The sequence below is a fragment of the Bombina bombina genome, unplaced genomic scaffold (genome assembly GCF_027579735.1).
Source record: "Bombina bombina isolate aBomBom1 unplaced genomic scaffold, aBomBom1.pri scaffold_1834, whole genome shotgun sequence".
Lineage (NCBI taxonomy): Eukaryota > Metazoa > Chordata > Amphibia > Anura > Bombinatoridae > Bombina > Bombina bombina.
Window position 1 is genome coordinate 20733 of NW_026510690.1, and position 17808 is coordinate 38540.

Genomic DNA, 17808 nt, shown 5'->3' on the forward strand with positions numbered 1-17808 from the left:
AGATTATGCAAAAGTCCTTTCCTTCTTTTGAAGATGGGTTAGGACATAATGATGGGAACAACAATTTCTTGATTGAGATGTTCCTGTTAGAAACTACCTTAGGTAAGAACCCAGGTTTAGTACGCAGAACTAACCTTGTCTGAATTGGAAAATCAGATAAGGAAGAATCACAATGTAAGGCAGATAACTCAGAGACTCTTCGAGCCGAGCGAAATAGCCATCAAAAACAGATACTTTCCAAGATAACAGCTTAATATCACTGGAATGAAGGGGTTCAAACGGAACACCTTGAAGAACATTTAAGAAATACGTTTAAGCTCCAGGGCGGAGCAACAGTCTTAAACACAGGCTTAATCCTAGCCAAAGGCCTGACAAAAGGTCTGAACGTCTGGAACCTCTGCCAGACGTTTGTGTAAAAGAATAGACATAGCAGAAATCTGTCCCTTTAACGAACTAGCAGATAAGCCCTTTTCTAAACCCTCTTGTAGAAAAAGACAATATCCTAGGAATTCCTAACCTTACTCCATGAGTAACTCTTGGATTCACACCAATACAAGTATTTATGGCCATATCTATGGTAAAATTTTTCTGGGTAACTAGGTTTCCGAGCCTGTATTAAGGTATCAATTAACCGACTCCGAGAAGCCACGCTTTGATAGAATCAAGCGTTCAATCTCCATGCAGTCAGTCTCAGAGAAATTAGATTTGGATGGTTGAAAAGACCCTGAATTAGAAAGTCCTGCCTCAGAGGCAGAGACCATGGTGAACAGGACGACATGTCCACTAGGTCTGCATACCAGGTCCTGCGTGGCCACGCAGGCGCTATCAGAATCACTGATGCTCTCTCCTGTTTGATCTTAGCAATCAGTCGAGGAAGCAGCGGAAATGGTGGAAACACATACGCCATGTTGAAAACCCAAGGGGCTGCTAGAGCATCTATCAGCGCCGCTCCTGGGTCCCTGGACCTGGATCCGTAACAAGGAAGTTTGGCGTTCTGGCGAGACGCCATGAGATCCAGTTCCGGTTTGCCCCAACGACGAATCAGTTGAGCGAAGACCTCCGGATGAAGTTCCCACTCACCCGGATGAAAAGTCTGGCGACTTAGAAAGTCCGCCTCCCAGTTCTCCACGCCTGGGATGTAGATCGCTGACAGGTGGCAAGAGTGAGACTCTGCCCAGCGAATTATCTTTGAGACTTCTAACATCGCTAGGGAACTCCTGGTTCCCCCTTGATGGTTGATGTAAGCCACAGTCGTGATGTTGTCCGACTGGAATCTGATGAACCTTCAGTGTTGCTGAACTGAGGCCAAGCTAGAAGAGCATTTGAATATTGCTCTTAATTTCCAGAATATTTATTGGGAGGAGTTTTTCCTCCCGAGTCCCACGATCCCTGAGCCTTCAGGGAGTTCCAGACTGCGCCCCAACCTAGCAGGCTGGCATCTGTTGTTACAATCGTCCAATCTGGCCTGTGAAAGGTCATCCCTTTGGGACAGATGGACCCGAGAAAGCCACCAGAGAAGAGAATCTCTGGTCTCTTGATCCAGATTTAGTAGAGGGGACAAATCTGAGTAATCCCCATTCCACTGACTTAGCATGCATAATTGCAGCAGTCTGAGATGCAGGCGCGCAAATGGGCACTATGTCCATTGCCGGCTAGCATTAAGCCGATTACTTCCATGCACTGAGCTACTGACGGGGCGTGGAATGGAATGAAGGACACGGCAAGCATTTAGAAGTTTTAATAACCTGGACTCCGTCAGGGTAATATTTTCATCTCTACAGAATCTATAAGAGTCCCTAGGAAGGGAACCCTTGTGAGTGGTAATAGAGAACTCTTTTCCACGTTCACCTTCCACCCATGCGACCACAGAAAATGCCAGAACTATCTCTGTATAGAGACTTGGCAATTTGAAAACTTGACGCTTGTATCAGCATGTCGTCTAGGTACGGGAGCCACCGCTATGCCCTCGCGGTCTTAGCACCGCCAGAAGTGAGCCCAGAACCTTTGTAAAAATTCTCGGGGGCCGTAGCTAACCCGAAGGGAAAGAGCTACAAACTGGTAATCGCCTGTCTAGAAAGGCAAATCTTAGGTACCGATAATGATCTTTGTGAATCGGTATGTGAAGGTAGGCATCCTTTAAGGTCCACTGTGGTCATATACTGACCCTCTTGGATCATGGGATAGGATGGTTCGAATAGTTTTCCATTTGGGAATGATGGAACTCTTAGGAATTTGTTTAAGATCTTTAGGTCCAAGATTGGTCTGAAGCGTTCCCTCTTTCTTGGGAACCACAAACAGATTTGAGTAAAATCCTTGCCCTTGTTCCGTCCGCGGAACTGGATGGATCACCCCCATTACTAGGAGGTCTTGTACACAGCGTAGAAATGCCTCTTTCTTTATTTGGTTTGCTGATAACCTTGAAAGATGAAATCTCCCTTGTGGAGGAGAAGCTTTGAAGTCCAGAAGATATCCCTGAGATATGATCTCCAACGCCCAGGGATCCTGGACATCTCTTGCCCAAGCCTGGGCGAAGAGAGAAAGTCTGCCCCCCACTAGATCCGTTTCCGGATAGGGGGCCCTCTCTTCATGCTGTCTTAGGGGCAGAAGTAGGTTTTCTGGCCTGCTTGCCCTTGTTCCAGGACTGGTTAGCTTTCCAACCCTGTCTGTAAGGAGCAACAGTTCCTTCCTGTTTTGGAGCGGAGGAAGTTGATGCTGCTCCTGCCTTGAAGTTACGAAAGGCACGAAAATTAGACTGTTTGGCCTTTGATTTGGCCCTGTCCTGAGGAAGAGTATGACCCTTACCTCCAGTAATGTCAGCAATAATTTCATTTCAAGCCAGGCCCGAATAAGGTCTGCCCTTTGAAAGGAATATTAAGCAATTTAGATTTAGAAGTCACGTCAGCTGACCAGGATTTAAGACATAGCGCTCTGCGCGCCTGGATGGCGAACCCAGAGTTCTTAGCCGTTAGTTTGGTTAATGTACAACGGCTATCAGAAACAAATGCGTTAGCTAGCTTAAGTGCTTTAAGCTTGTCCATAATCTCATCCAATTGGAGCTGTGCGAATGGGCCTCTTCCAGAGACCTCGAACCAGAATGCCGCAGCAGCAGTGACAGGCGCAATGCATGCAAGGGGCTGTAAGATAAAACCTTGTTGAACAAACATTTTCTTAAGGTAACCTTTCTAATTTTTTATCCATTGGATCCGAAAAAGCACAACTATCCTCCACCGGGATAGTGGTACGCTTAGCTAAAGTAGAAACTGCTCCCTCCACCTTAGGGACCGTCTGCCATAAGTCTCGGTGTGGTGGCGTCTATTTGGAAACATTTTCCTAAATATCGGAGGAGGGGAAAAGGGCACACCGGGTCTATCCCACTCCTTGCTAATAATCTCTGTAAGCCTTTTAGGTATAGGAAAAACGTCAGTGCACACCGGCACCGCATAGTATCTATCCCAGCCTACATAATTCTCTGGAATGCAAACCGTTGTTACAATCATTCAGAGCCGCTAATACCTCCCCTAGCAATACACGGAGGTTCTCAAGCTTAAATTTAAAATTAGAAATCTCTGAATCCGGTCTCCCTGGATCAGATTCCGTCACCCACAGAATGAAGCTCTCCGTCCTCATGTTCTGCATATTGTGACGCAGTATCGGACATGGCTCTCACATCATCAGCGCGCTCTGTCCTTAACCCAGAGCTATCGCGCTTTGCCTCTTAATTCTGGCAATTTAGATAATACTTCTGTCATAACAGTAGCCATGTCTTGCAAAGTGATTTGTATGGGCCTCTCTGATGTACTTGGCGCCACAATATCACGCACCTCCTGAGCGGGAGGCGAAGGTACTGACACGTGAGGAGAGTTAGTCGGCATAAACTTCCCCCTCGTTGTTCTGGTGATAATTTCTTTACAGAAAAAGACTGACTTTTATTTAAAGTGACATCAATACATTTAGTACACATATTCCTATGGGGCTCCACATTGGGCGCTTCAAACATAGTGAAACAAACAGATTCATCTGTGTCAGACATGTTTAAACAGACTAGGCAATGAGACTAGCAAGTTTGGAAAATACTTTCAATAAATTTACAAGCACTATAAAAGACGCTACTGCGCCTTTAAGAAGCACAAAAAAACTGTCACAGTTGAAATAACAATGAACCAAATCAGTTATAGCAACCAAATTTTCACAGGTAAATGTATTAACGTTAGCAAAGTATTGCACCCACTAGCAAATGGATGATTAACCCCTTAATACCCAAAACGGATAATCAATTTAACAATTAACGTTTTTATCACAGTCTAACACACTGTCACAGGTCTGCTGTGACTGATTACCTCCCTCAAAATTGAATTTTCGAAGACCCGGCAGTGCTCTCTAGAGACGTCCTGGATCAAGGAGGAAGAAGCAGGAAGACTGTTACTGAATTTTTACTGCGCAAAAAAAGCGCTAAAATAGGCCCCTCCCACTCATATTACAACAGTGGGAAACCTCAATTAACCATTTCTATGCAGAAATATACGTCAGCCATGTGGAAAAAATCATGCCCCAATAAGTTTTATCACCAAAGTACCTCACAAAAACGATTAACATGCCAGTAAACGTTTTAAACATACATTTTAAAGGTTATGTAGTGTTATCAATAAGCCTGCTACCAGTCGCTTCTACTGCAGTTAAGGCTCATACATTACTTCAGTATTAACAGTATTTTCTTAGTCAAATTCCATTCCTTAGAAAATTACTTTACTGCACATACATTCATCAGCCTGATACCAGTCGCTACTACTGCATTTAAGGCTGTACTTACATTACATCGGTATCAGCAGTATTTTCTTAGTCAATTCCATTCCTTAGAAAAATATTTTACTGCACATACCTCATTTGCTGGGGACCCCGCATGCTATTCCCTTTCTGAAGTTACCCCACTCCTCAGAATGTGCGAGAACAGCCAGTGGATCTTAGTTACTTCTGCTAAGATCATAGAAAACGCAGGCAGATTCTTATTCTAAATACTGCCTGAGAGAAAAACAGCACACTCCGGTGCCATTTAAAATAACAAACTTTTGATTGAAGAAATAATTAAGTATAAAAACTCCACACTCCTCTCACGACCTTCCTATTATGTTGAGAGTTGCAAGAGAATGACTGGATATGACATGTGAGGGGAGGAGCTATATAGCAGCTCTGCTTGGGTGATCCTCTTGCAACTTCCTGTTGGGAAGGGAATATATCCCATAAGTAATGGATGACCCGTGGACTGAATACACTTAACAAGAGAAATACTGCTTAACAATTTTTTATGGAATTTAGACGTACATCACCCCAATGAATAACAAATACCTCCAATGACAACACCTCTAAAGCTTGGAAATTAAAGGAACGGTTATTCAGATCTTAAAGTTATATAAGAAGTCTAGTGCATTATTAATAGCAACTTTATTAGTTATTTACCGCATAAAACTGTTAAAATTTGATAACATAGTTTTTTACACATCATTTCTGTCTTTAGCTGCATGACTATCACTGATTCCGATGAATGTACTTTTCTACCTATTCCACTCCAGAAATGTATGGACAATTCTCTGGTTGTACCATAATTAACCTTCTTTGAGCAGGAACCAAGATCATTCTAAAAAAATGAAGAAAATACTGCCAAAATGCTCAAAGTGGTTTCATCATAAACATTGTCACTGTGAGAAATATTTTTTTTTTTTTTTTTAGCCAATACTGCCTTTCTTGTGGTAAACATGAATACTCAGCAGGTTTCACAGGTGATCTTGCCTTTATCCAGTCTGGAAATTGGGGCCATATATTATGGGAATAGTTTTCAAAAACACTTTATTACAGATATGTTAACGTTCCCGTAGAAAAGAGAGCGCAAAAGAAAGAATACATTCAAGTATGTACATACAAAGAAATGTACACGCACACACATACAAAGAAATGCACATTTATATGGGGTTTTTTCTACATAATATACCTGCAAGTGGTGTTGGGAGCAGAGCACGCTGAACGGGCCTATCTCCAAAATATTGAATTGTGTCTTCTGGTGAAATTTTATTGGCTTTTTTTCCTTTTCTTTTTCTTCTTCTGTAAACATAAAAGATAAAATAAAGCTTTGCTTACAATAAGTGTGTGTTCTATAGTATTCAAGTGTACAGCATAGCATAGACATAAATCTTTGTAACCCAATAAAAAAAAGGAGACTACTTTGCCTGGCCTTATTGTGAAGAAATATTTTCTTTAATGGTCGTGATAGTGAAGAGTACTTTCCTCTACATTAAAGGGACAGCAAAGTCAAACATTTTATTTCATGATTCAGACAGATCATATATTTTACAACAGCTTTCCATTTTATTACTTTTATTATCTAATTTGCTTCATACTCTTGGTACTTTGTTGAAAGGCACAACGCAGCCAATGAACTACTGGGAGCTGCTGATTGGTGGTTGCACATATATGCCTCTTATCATTGGCAGATGTGTTCAGCTAGCTCCAAGTAGTCGGGTGGCCGCTTCTTCAACAAATTATACTAAGACAATGAAGCAAATTTGCTAATTGGAAGTAAATTGGAAAGTAGTTTAAAATGATATGCTGTATCTGAATTTTGAAGGAAAAATATTTGGGTTTCATGTCCCATTAAATAATGATTTTTTTGTAATTTTGTTTGGGTGAAATTGTATTGCAACACCCGTAGTATAGATTTATGAAATAAGCAAAAAAAAAAAAAAATGTAAAAAAAAAAAAAAAAAAAAAAAAAAAAAAAAAAAAATGGATAAGATGTTTCTGTATTTTTATTAATTAAAAAATAAAAATATTTTTACCTACCTGTCGTGACCACACTATCGAGAACATGCATATTCACGACATCCCTTGCGCATGCGCTGTAGTTCCTGACACACGTTATGTCAGAGAATGAGGACATTGTGGCACACAAGTGGTTAATGTGCACAGCATCAGTTGACTGGCATCCAAAGGGTTAATATAAGTTGGGAGACCTTACTGGCATACTGTTTGTTGGAACTAATGGGGTTGTGTGAACACTGGGCACGCAAGGAGTTTACATGTTACTTGCCCATCAGTCTCTTAATCACTGGTTTTTCACATCTTCATAGTGCTGCTTATGTCATTGCATTAGGGAATCCCCACATGCACACTGCAGTGCAAACCGCAAGGAAAACAGAATTTATGCTTACCTGATAAATTACTTTCTCCAACGGTGTGTCCGATCCACGGCGTCATCCTTACTTGTGGGAAATATCTCTTCCCCAACAGGAAATGGCAAAGAGTCCCAGCAAAGCTGGCCATATAGTCCCTCCTAGGCTCCGCCCACCCCAGTCATTCGACCGACGGACAGGAGGAAAAATATAGGAGAAACCATATGGTACCGTGGTGACTGTAGTTTAGAGAAAATAATTCATCAGACCTGATTAAAACCAGGGCGGGCCGTGGACCGGACACACCGTTGGAGAAAGTAATTTATCAGGTAAGCATAAATTCTGTTTTCTCCAACATTGGTGTGTTCCGGTCCACGGCGTCATCCTTACTTGTGGGAACCAATACCAAAGCTTTAGGACACGGATGAAGGGAGGGAGCAAATCAGGTTACCTAAACGGAAGGCACCACGGCTTGCATAACCTTTCTCACCAAAAATAGCCTCCGAAGAAGCAAAAGTATCAAATTTGTAAAATTTGGCAAAAGTGTGCAGTGAAGAGACCAAGTCGCTGCCTTACATATCTGATCAACAGAAGCCTCGTTCTTGAAGGCCCATGAGGAAGCCACAGCCCTAGTAGAGTGAGCTGTGATTCTTTCAGGAGGCTGCTGTCCGGCAGTCTCGTAAGCCAATCGGATGATGCTTTTAAGCCAAAAGGAAAGGAGAGGTAGAAGTCGCTTTTTGACCTCTCCTTTTACCAGAATAGACGACAAACAGAGAAGATGTTTCGTCTGAAATCTTTTGTAGCCTCTAAATAAAATCTTTAGAGCACGGACTACGTCAAATTGTGTAACAAACGTTCCTTCTTTGAAACTGGATTCGGACACAAAGAAGTACAACTATCTCCTGGTTAATATTTTTGTTAGAAACAACCTTTGGAAGAAAACCAGGTCTTAGTACGCAAAACCACCTTATCTGCATGGAACACCAGATAGGGCGGAGAACACTGCAGAGCAGATGACTCAGAAACTCTTCTAGCAGAAGAAATAGCAACCAAAAACAAAACTTTCCAAGATAATAACTTAATATCTATGGAATGTAGAGGTCAAACTGAACCCCTTGAAGAACTGAAAGAACTAGATTTAGACTCAGGGAGGAGTCAAAGGTCTGTAAACAGGCTTGTTCCTAACCAGAGCCTGAACAAATTGCTTGAACATCTGGCACAGCTGCCAGTCGTTTGTGTAGTAAGACAGATACAAGCAGAAATCTGTCTCCTTTAGAAGAACGCGCAGATAATCCTTTTCCAAACCCTTCTTGCGGAAAGGAAAGAATCTTAGGAATTTTTATCTTATTCCATGGGAATCCCTTGGATTCACACCAACAGATATATCTTTTCCATATTTGATGGTAAATCTTTCTAGTTACCGGTTTACTGGCCTGAACCAGAGTATCTATCACAGAATCTGAAAACCCACGCTTCGATAGAATCAAGCGTTCAATCTCCAAGCCGTCAGCTGGAGGGAGACCAGATTGGATGTTCGAATGGACCCCTGAACAAGAAGGTCCTGTCTCAAAGGTAGCTTCCATGGTGGAACCGATGACATATTCACCAGGTCTGCATTACCAAGTCCTGTGTGCGCACGCAGGAGCTATCAAGATCACCGAGGCCCTCTCCTGTTTGATCCTGGCTACCAGCCTGGGATGAGAGGAAACGGTGGAAACACATAAGCTAGGTTGAAGGTCCAAGGTGCTACTAGTGCATCTACTAGAGTCGCCTTGGGATCCCCTGGATCTGGACCCGTAGCAAGGAACCTTGAAGTTCTGACGAGACGCCATCAGATCCATGTCTGGAATGCCCCCATAATTGAGTCACTGGGCAAAGATCTCCGGGTGGAGTTCCCACTCCCCCGGATGGAATGTCTGACGACTCAGATAATCCGCTTCCCAGTTTTCCACACCTGGATGTGGATCGCAGATAGATGGCAGGAGTGATCCTCCGCCCATTGTATTATTTTGGTCACTTCTTTCATCGCCAGGGAACTCCTTGTTCCCCCCCTGATGATTGATATACGCAACGGTCGTCATGTTGTCTGATTGGAATTTTATTAATCTGGCCTTTGCAAGCTGAGGCCAAGCCCTGAGAGCATTGAATATCGCTCTTAGTTCCAGAATGTTTATCGGGAGAAGAGACTCTTCCCGAGACCATAGTCCCTGAGTTTTTCAGGGATTCCCAGACCGCGCCCCAGCCCACTAGACTGGCGTCGGTCGTGACAATGACCCACTCTGGTCTGCGGAAGCTCATTCCCTGGGATAGATGGTCCAGGGTCAGCCACCAACGGAGTGAATCTCTGGTCTTCTGATCTACTTGAATCATTGGAGACAAGTCTGTATAGTCCCCATTCCACTGTTTGAGCATGCACAGTTGTAATGGTCTTAGATGAATTCGTGCAAAAGGAACTATGTCCATTGCTGCAACCATCAACCCTACTACTTCCATGCACTGAGCTATGGAAGGACGTGGAACAGAGTGAAGAACTTGACAAGTGCTTAGAAGTTTTGACTTTCTGAAATCTGTCAGAAAAATCCTCATTTCTAAGGAATCTATTATTGTTCCCAAGAAGGGAACTCTTGTTGACGGAGACAGAGAACTTTTTTCTATGTTCACCTTCCATCCGTGAGATCTGAGAAAGGCCAGAACGATGTCTGTATGAGCCTTTGCTTTTGAAAGGGACAAACGCTTGTATTAGAATGTCGTCCAAGTATGGTACTACTGCAATGCCCCTCGGTCTTAGAACCGCTAGAAGGGACCCGAGTACCTTTGTGAAAATCCTTGGAGAAGTGGCTAACCCGAATGGGAGGGCCACAAACTGGTAATGTTTGTCCAGAAAGGCGAACCTTAGGAACTGATGATGTTCTTTGTGGATAGGAATATGTAGGTACGCATCCTTTAGATCCACGGTAGTCATAAATTGACCTTCCTGGATAGTGGGTAGAATCGTTCGAATGGTTTCCATCTTGAACGATGGTACCCTGAGAAATTTGTTTAGGATCTTCAAATCCAAAATTGGTCTGAAGGTTCCCTCTTTTTTGGGAACTACGAACAAGATTTGAATAAAATCCCATTCCTTGTTCCTTTATTGGAACTGGGTGTATCACTCCCATCTTAACAGGTCTTCTACACAATGTAAGAACGCCTGTCTCTTTATTTGGTTTGAGGAATAAGTGAGACATGTGGAACCTTCCCCTTGGGGGTAGTTCCCTGAATTCCAGAAGATAACCCTGAGAAACTATTTCTAGTGCCCAGGGATCCTGAACATCTCTTGCCCAAGCCTGAGCAAAGAGAGAGAGTCTGCCCCCTACTAGATCCGGTCCCGGATCGGGGGCTACTCCTTCATGCTGTTTTGTTAGCAGCAGCAGGCTTCTTGGCCTGCTTACCCTTGTTCCAGCCTTGCATAGGTTTCCAGGCTGGTTTGGGCTGTGAGGCATTACCCTCTTGCTTAGAGGATGCAGAATTAGAGGGCCGGTCCGTTCCTGAAATTGCGAAAGGAACGAAAATTAGACTTATTCCTTGGCCTTGAAAGGCCTATCTTGTGGAAGGGCGTGGCCCTTTCCCCCCAGTGATGTCTGAGATAATCTCTTTCAATTCTGGCCCAAAGAGAGTTTTACCTTTGAAAGGGATGTTAAGCAATTTTGTCTTGGATGATACATCCGCTGACCAAGACTTTAGCCAAAGCGCTCTGTGCGCGCCACAATTGCAAACCCTGAATTTTTCGCCGCTAATCTAGCTAATTGCAAAGCGGCATCTAAAATAAAAGAGTTAGCCAACTTAAGTGCGTGAACTCTGTCCATAACCTCCTCATATGGAGTCTCTCTACTGAGCGACTTTTCTAGTTCCCTCGAACCAGAACCACGCTGCTGTAGTGACAGGAACAATGCACGAAATGGGTTGTAGAAGGTAACCTTGCTGTACAAAAATCTTTTTAAGCAAACCTTCCAATTTTTTATCCATAGGATCTTTGAAAGCACAACTATCCTCGATAGGAATAGTAGTGCGCTTGTTAGAGTAGAAACTGCCCCCTCGACCTTAGGGACTGTCTGCCATAAGTCCTTTCTGGGGTCGACCATAGGAAATAATTTCTTAAATATAGGGGGGGGAACAAAAGGTATGCCGGGCTTCTCCCACTCCTTATTCACTATGTCCGCCACCCCGCTTGGGTATAGGAAAAGCGTCGGGGTGCACCGGAACCTCTAGAAACTTGTCCATCTTGCATAATTTCTCTGGAATGACCAAGTTGTCACAATCATCCAGAGTAGATAAAACCTCCTTAAGCAGTGCGCGGAGATGTTCTAATTTAAATTTAAATGTCACAACATCAGGTTCAGCTTGTTGAGAAATTTTTCCTGAATCTGAAATTTCCCCATCTGACAAAACCTCCCTCATGGCCACTTCAGATTGGTGTGAGGGTATGACAGAACAATTATCATCAGCGCCCTCCTGCTCTTCAGTGTTTAAAACAGAGCAATCGCGCATTCTCTGATATGCAGGCATTTTGGATAAAATATTTGCTATGGAGTTATCCATTACAGCCGTCAATAAGCATTGGCGCGCTAGAAGTACTAGGGGCCTCCTGCGTGGGCAAAACTGGTGTAGACACAGTAGGAGATGATGTAGTATCATGTCTACTCCCCTCATCTGAGGAATCATCTTGGGCAAATTTCATTATCTGTGGCAGTACTGTCCTTACTTTTTTTGGACGCTATGGCACAATTATCACACAATTTTGAATGGGGAGACACATTGGCTTTCATACATATAGAACATAGCTTATCCGAAGGCACAGACATGTTAAACAGGCTTAAACTTGTCAATAAAGCACAAAAACCGTTTTAAATCAAAACCGTTACTGTCTCTTTAAATTTTAAACAGAGCACACTTTATTACTGAATATGTGAAAAAGTATGAAGGAATTGTTCAAAATTTAACCAAAATTTCACCACAGTGTCTTAAAGCATTAAAAGTATTGCACACCCAATTTTCAGAGCTTTAACCCTTAAAATAACGGAACCCGGAGCCGTTTACAAATTTAACCCCTATACAGTCCCAGCTACAGCCTTTGCTGTGACCTAACCAAGCCCAGAGGGGAATACGATACCAAATGACGCCTTCTAGAAACTTTTCCAACTACTTTCAGGTCCTCACACATGCATCTGCATGTCTTGCTCTCAAAAACAACTGCGCAGTAATGGCGCGAAAATGAGGCTCAGCCTACAACTGGGAAGGCCCTCCCTGACTGGAAAAGGTGTCTAACATAGTGCCTGATGTTAAAAAACCGTTCCCCAAGTTTAAGTGTGAATTATCAGCATAAACATGTATAAAATGTCCAAATAAAGCAATCGATTTAGCCCATAAAAGTGTCTACCAGTTTTATAGCCCATATTAAGCCCTTTATTCTGTTTGAGACTAAGAAAATGGCTTACCGGTCCCCATGAGGGGAAATGACAGCCTTCCAGCATTACACAGTCTTGTTAGAAATATGGCTAGGTCATACCTTAAGCAGAAAAGTCTGCTGTTTCCCCCCAACTGAAGTTACTTCATCTCAACAGTCCTATGTGGAAACAGCAATCGATTTTAGTTACTGTCTGCTAAAATCATCTTCCTCTCACAAACAGAAATCTTCATCCTTTTCTGTTTCAGAGTAAATAGTACATACCAGCACTATTTTAAAATAACAAACTCTTGATAGTAGAATAAAAAAAAAAAACTACATTTAAACACCACAAACTCTTAACCATCTCCGTGGAGATGTTGCCTGTGCAACGGCAAAGAGAATGACTGGGGTGGGCTATATGGCCAGCTTTGCTGGGACTCTTTGCCATTTCCTGTTGGGGAAGAGATATTTCCACAAGTAAGGATGACGCCGTGGACCGGACACACCAATGTTGGAGAAAGAGAGGCCAGGAGCAAGCAGCTATGAGAAGGAAGGGGGGAAGGCATTGTAGTCGAACGTCTACATACAGGCAGCTTGGGTTTTGTTAGGTAGGTGTAAAAAAAAAAATACACACGATTCTAAAAAAATTATTTACTTTACTTACACACATTACATGTAACGTTAGCCCCCAGAAATGAGTCTACAATGTCCCTTTAATGGGACAGTCTAGTCAAAAATAAACTTTCATGATTCAGATAGGGCATGCCATTTTAAACCACTTCCAATTTACTTTTATCATCAATTTTGCGTTGTTCTCTTGGTATTTTTAGTTGAAAGCTAAACCTAGGTAGGTTATATGCTAATTCTAAGCCCTTGAAGGCCGCCTCTTATCTGAATGTATTTTGACAGTGTTCCACAACGAGAGGGCATTAGTTCACGTGTGCCCTATAGATAACATTGTTCTCATGCATGTGGAGTTACCTAGGAGTCAGCACTGATTGGCTAAAATGCATGTCTGTCAAATAAACTAAATTAAGGGGCAGTCTGCAGAGGCTTAGATACAAGGTAATCACAGAGGTAAAAAGTATATTAATATAATTGTGTTGGTTATGCAAAACTGGGGAATGGGTAATAAAGGGATTATCTATCTTTTAAAACAAATTCTGGTGTAGACTGTCTCTTTAAGTATACAGTTGTAGCCAATGAAATCAAGCAGTATATACAAAAACTTGTATATTTGCTTAAACAAACGCAACTGTGCGTAAGCTCCTGCTTATTCTTCATTTATATGCAATTTCTGCTTCAGGGTACCCATATTAAGAACCCTTTAGATTCTTTTTCTGGAAATCAAGAGAGAAAACAAAGAGGGCGACCCCTAGTGCAGATCAATATTGAACCAGTAATGAATATCTGCTACTGCTTGCGAATGGATACTCACAGAAAGTATTGCACCCTATAGTGCAAATGTGGCATACTAGGAATATTATGGTGTCCTAGTGCACATATCCACCCAGAAAGCACTGTCGTGATGTGAGGTGAGCTTCAAGTATAACAGGATGATGAAAAAGCAGAGAACTCCAGTATCGATATAAAAATGTTTAATTAAAAAATACACAGATCTACAATGACATCTGTAGTAAAATTGCAACGCGTTTCTAAGCGCTAACCACGCTTTTTCTCAGGCAAATTATGATATGATAATTTGCCTGAGGAAAAAGCGTGGTTAGCGCTTAGAAACGCGTTGCAATTTTACTACAGATGTCATTGTAGATCTGTGTATTTTTTAATTAAACATTTTTATATCGATACTGGAGTTCTCTGCTTTTTCATCATCCTGTTATACTTGAAGCTCACCTCACATCACGACAGTGCTTTCTGGGTGGATATGTGCACTAGGACACCATAATATTCCTAGTATGCCACATTTGCACTATAGGGTGCAATATTTTCTGTGAGTATCCATTCGCAAGCAGTAGCAGATATTCATTACTGGTTCAATATTGATCTGCACTAGGGGTCGCCCTCTTTGTTTTCTCTCTTGATTTCCAGATTACAGATATACTTTCTGCGTTTGGGAGGAGCAGCCCTCAGCATAGTGCACAGTCAGCTGGGACACTGTGAAGTTCCCAGACCGTTCACCTAGGCATTATCTCTGCCTTCACACATTGTGAGTATGTTTACTTTTGCATTATTCTCTTTATAAAAATTGGCTACACTAGGAGGCGCCCTTCTCTCTCTGCTCAGATTCTTTTTCTGTGTGTGCCATTGTTTAGGGCTGCTTATGGCCCATTCCATTACAGCAGAAAGCTGAAGGGGAACTTTTGTAGTGTTTTGCGATGTAATTAACCAGGAACTTTTTTTTGGGGGGGGGGGGGGGTTTAATAGTAATTTCACACAATATGCTTACAATATTATCTGAAAATGGCCTGAAAAATGCAAACATGTGTTTTTTATGAAACGCGCTGTTGAAGGGTTGTGTACATCTCAATAAATGCTTGAAACCTTTGTGCCTTCCTATTTATTCATTTTATTTTATGTAGCAATATAGGGTCCTTATCGTCGGTTATAAAAAATGGCAAACAATATGAATAGGTGCACATTACAGGAGGGCAGATAATTGCGTTTAAACCAAAACAGAAATGCCAAAACTTCCTCCTGTCATATAAAGCGATATGAAACCCAAAATGTAATATTCATGATTCAGACAGAGCATTCCTTTTTAAACAACTTTCTAATTTAGTTCTATTGTCAGGAATGTATGCTTAGGAGCCAGCCTATTTCCCGAGCACTATATAGCAGAAGTTTTGCAACAGTGTTATTAATTTGCAAGAGCACTAGAGGGCAGCACTATTTCCTGCTGTGTAGTGCTAAAGAGGTCTACCTAGGTATCTCTTTAACACAGGATATCATATGAACAAAGCAAATTTGATAATAGAAGTAAATTGGCAAAAAATAAAAAATGGTATGCTCTGTCTGAATCACAAAATAATTGGGTTTCATATCCCTTTTAGCACGGAAACTGGCAAAAACCTTTGTCCTTAAGCGGATAATGTAACAACATAATCAGTTAAACTCAATTTGATCAAACTCATTCTGCTTACACAGAAAGTTAGAACATATTGATCCCAAAAGTGACAGGCAAATGTGTTTATACCAATAATGCTTTAGCTTCTCTCTCACTGTGCTGGACTCACTAAAATAAAAGCAAAAAACATCTGGATAGTCAAAAGGATGCACAATTGAACTCCTCCAACAATATGGAAACGGAAATGAAATTGTGATTGTTAACTTATTTTACTTTTTAAATGGACAATAAAAATGGAATTTTACGCACCTCCCTCTAATCATGGGTGCTGCCATTATAGAGCCTAATTTACACTGCAGGCTGGCAAAGGAGAGTTGCTGCACATGTGCAAACAGCTTAAATAAAAAAAGACGAGGGCCCACGAGGGCGGTGCTTCATGCAAGGAAATGTAATAGAAAACAAAAGACAGAAAAGAAGCATCCCCTAAGCACTCAAAGGTAGAAAGAATTTTTTTTTTTTTAAAGAATTACAAAGTTCCCAAAATATAACATAATTATTCTCAAAGCATAACCTTTATTAGTGAAAAGTTAAAAACATAGATAAAAACATGTAAAAAGGAAAAAAAAATTAAAGTGAAGGTCAATTTTTGGCGAATTGGTGCCCGGTTTTTAATAATCCTATTAAAAACAAGGGCACTTTAATTCATCAAAATTGACATTTCAAGTGTTTTCTTCAAAAACTTACCTTTTAATCCTGAGAGCCCGCTGCAGTGCTTCCTCCGCCCGTCGCAAGCACTCTACGCGGGTCCAAAATGACGAATCCGGCTTCATCCAATCACAGCATTCCCTCAGGCCATGATCCCCCCCGGGGGAAACGCCGTGATTGGAGGAAGTAGGATTTGTCGTCATTTCTGACGTAAGCAGAGGCTTGCGACGGCCGGAGGAATCGATGGAGCAGCTTTCAGGATTTAAAAGGTAAGTTTTTTAAGAAAACGCATGAAATGTCAATTTTGATGAATTAAAGTGCCCTTGTTTTAAATAGGATTATTAAAAACCGGGCACTAATTCGCCAAAAATTTACCACTTTAATTTTTTTTTTATATTTTGGGGACTTCATAATTCTGTAAATTTGTTTTTTTTTCTACCTCTGAGTGCTTAGGAGATGCTTCTTTTCTGTCTGTCATATTTTTTTTGTACAAACAGGTCAGTGTAATGTAGTGAAAGAAAGATCTCAACATGGTGGTAACCCATGACTAGAGGGAGGTGGGGAATAACCTCAATACTATGCTTATAAAATGTAGAGTTTAAATACACAGTCTAAGTGATTGTTTTTAATATTTAAATAGATAGATAATGCCCTTTTTTCCCATTCCCCAGCTTTGGACAACACAACAGTGTTATATGAATAACATATACTTATATTAATATATAGTGCTCCCTAAAGACTCTACTGTTCAGGGACGCATACAACCTACACTAACCTTTCATTATACCAGTTCCTCTCCTCCATTGCTATCCCCTGAACCCCCTTAGCATGTAAGCCTAAGAGTCCAGCTGTTTGTAGATCACCTTCTTAAGAGCTGACTACAACAGTGTGACTCTTGGCAGGGCCCTCTACCCGTTTGATCCCTATAAATGTTTTGTTGTACGCCCCCTTTGTTTACAGCGCTGCGGAATCTGTTGGCGCTCTACAAATAACCGATAATAATAATAATAATTTATAAATAAACCTCTAAATTTCTGCCTGTTTCTAAGTCTTGCTAGTACCTGTGCCGTATAGATAATAGTGTGCTCAATCACATGGAGTTATGCAGGAACCAGTGCAAATTGGCTAAAATGCAAGTTTGTAAAGAGCACTGAGATAAGGGGGCAGTCTGCAGATACAAGGTAAAAGGTGTATTAATATAACTGTGTTGGCTATGCAAAATTGGGGAATGGGTAATAAAGGGGATTATCTATCTTTTTTAAACAACAATAAAAAAAATTCAGGTAGACTGTCCCTTTAATAGTGCTGGGTGCTACCAACACAGTCTACATGATAATTTGGTATGCCCACTAACTTTCTTTTCTCTTTGTAATTATTTTGTTTATGAAGAATCTTAGTCAAATAAAGGGACACTCAATCAAAATTAAACTTTCATTATTCAGATAGAGCATGCCATTTTAAACAACTTTCCAATTTACTTCCATTAACTAATGTGC

At 41.4% G+C, this 17808-nt stretch overlaps 1 pseudogene; it reads right to left on the bottom strand.

Moving 5' to 3' along the window:
• The window catches only part of LOC128643316 (palmitoyltransferase ZDHHC1-like), a 40132-nt pseudogene that overhangs the window by 11677 nt on the left and 10647 nt on the right, over window positions 1–17808 (bottom strand).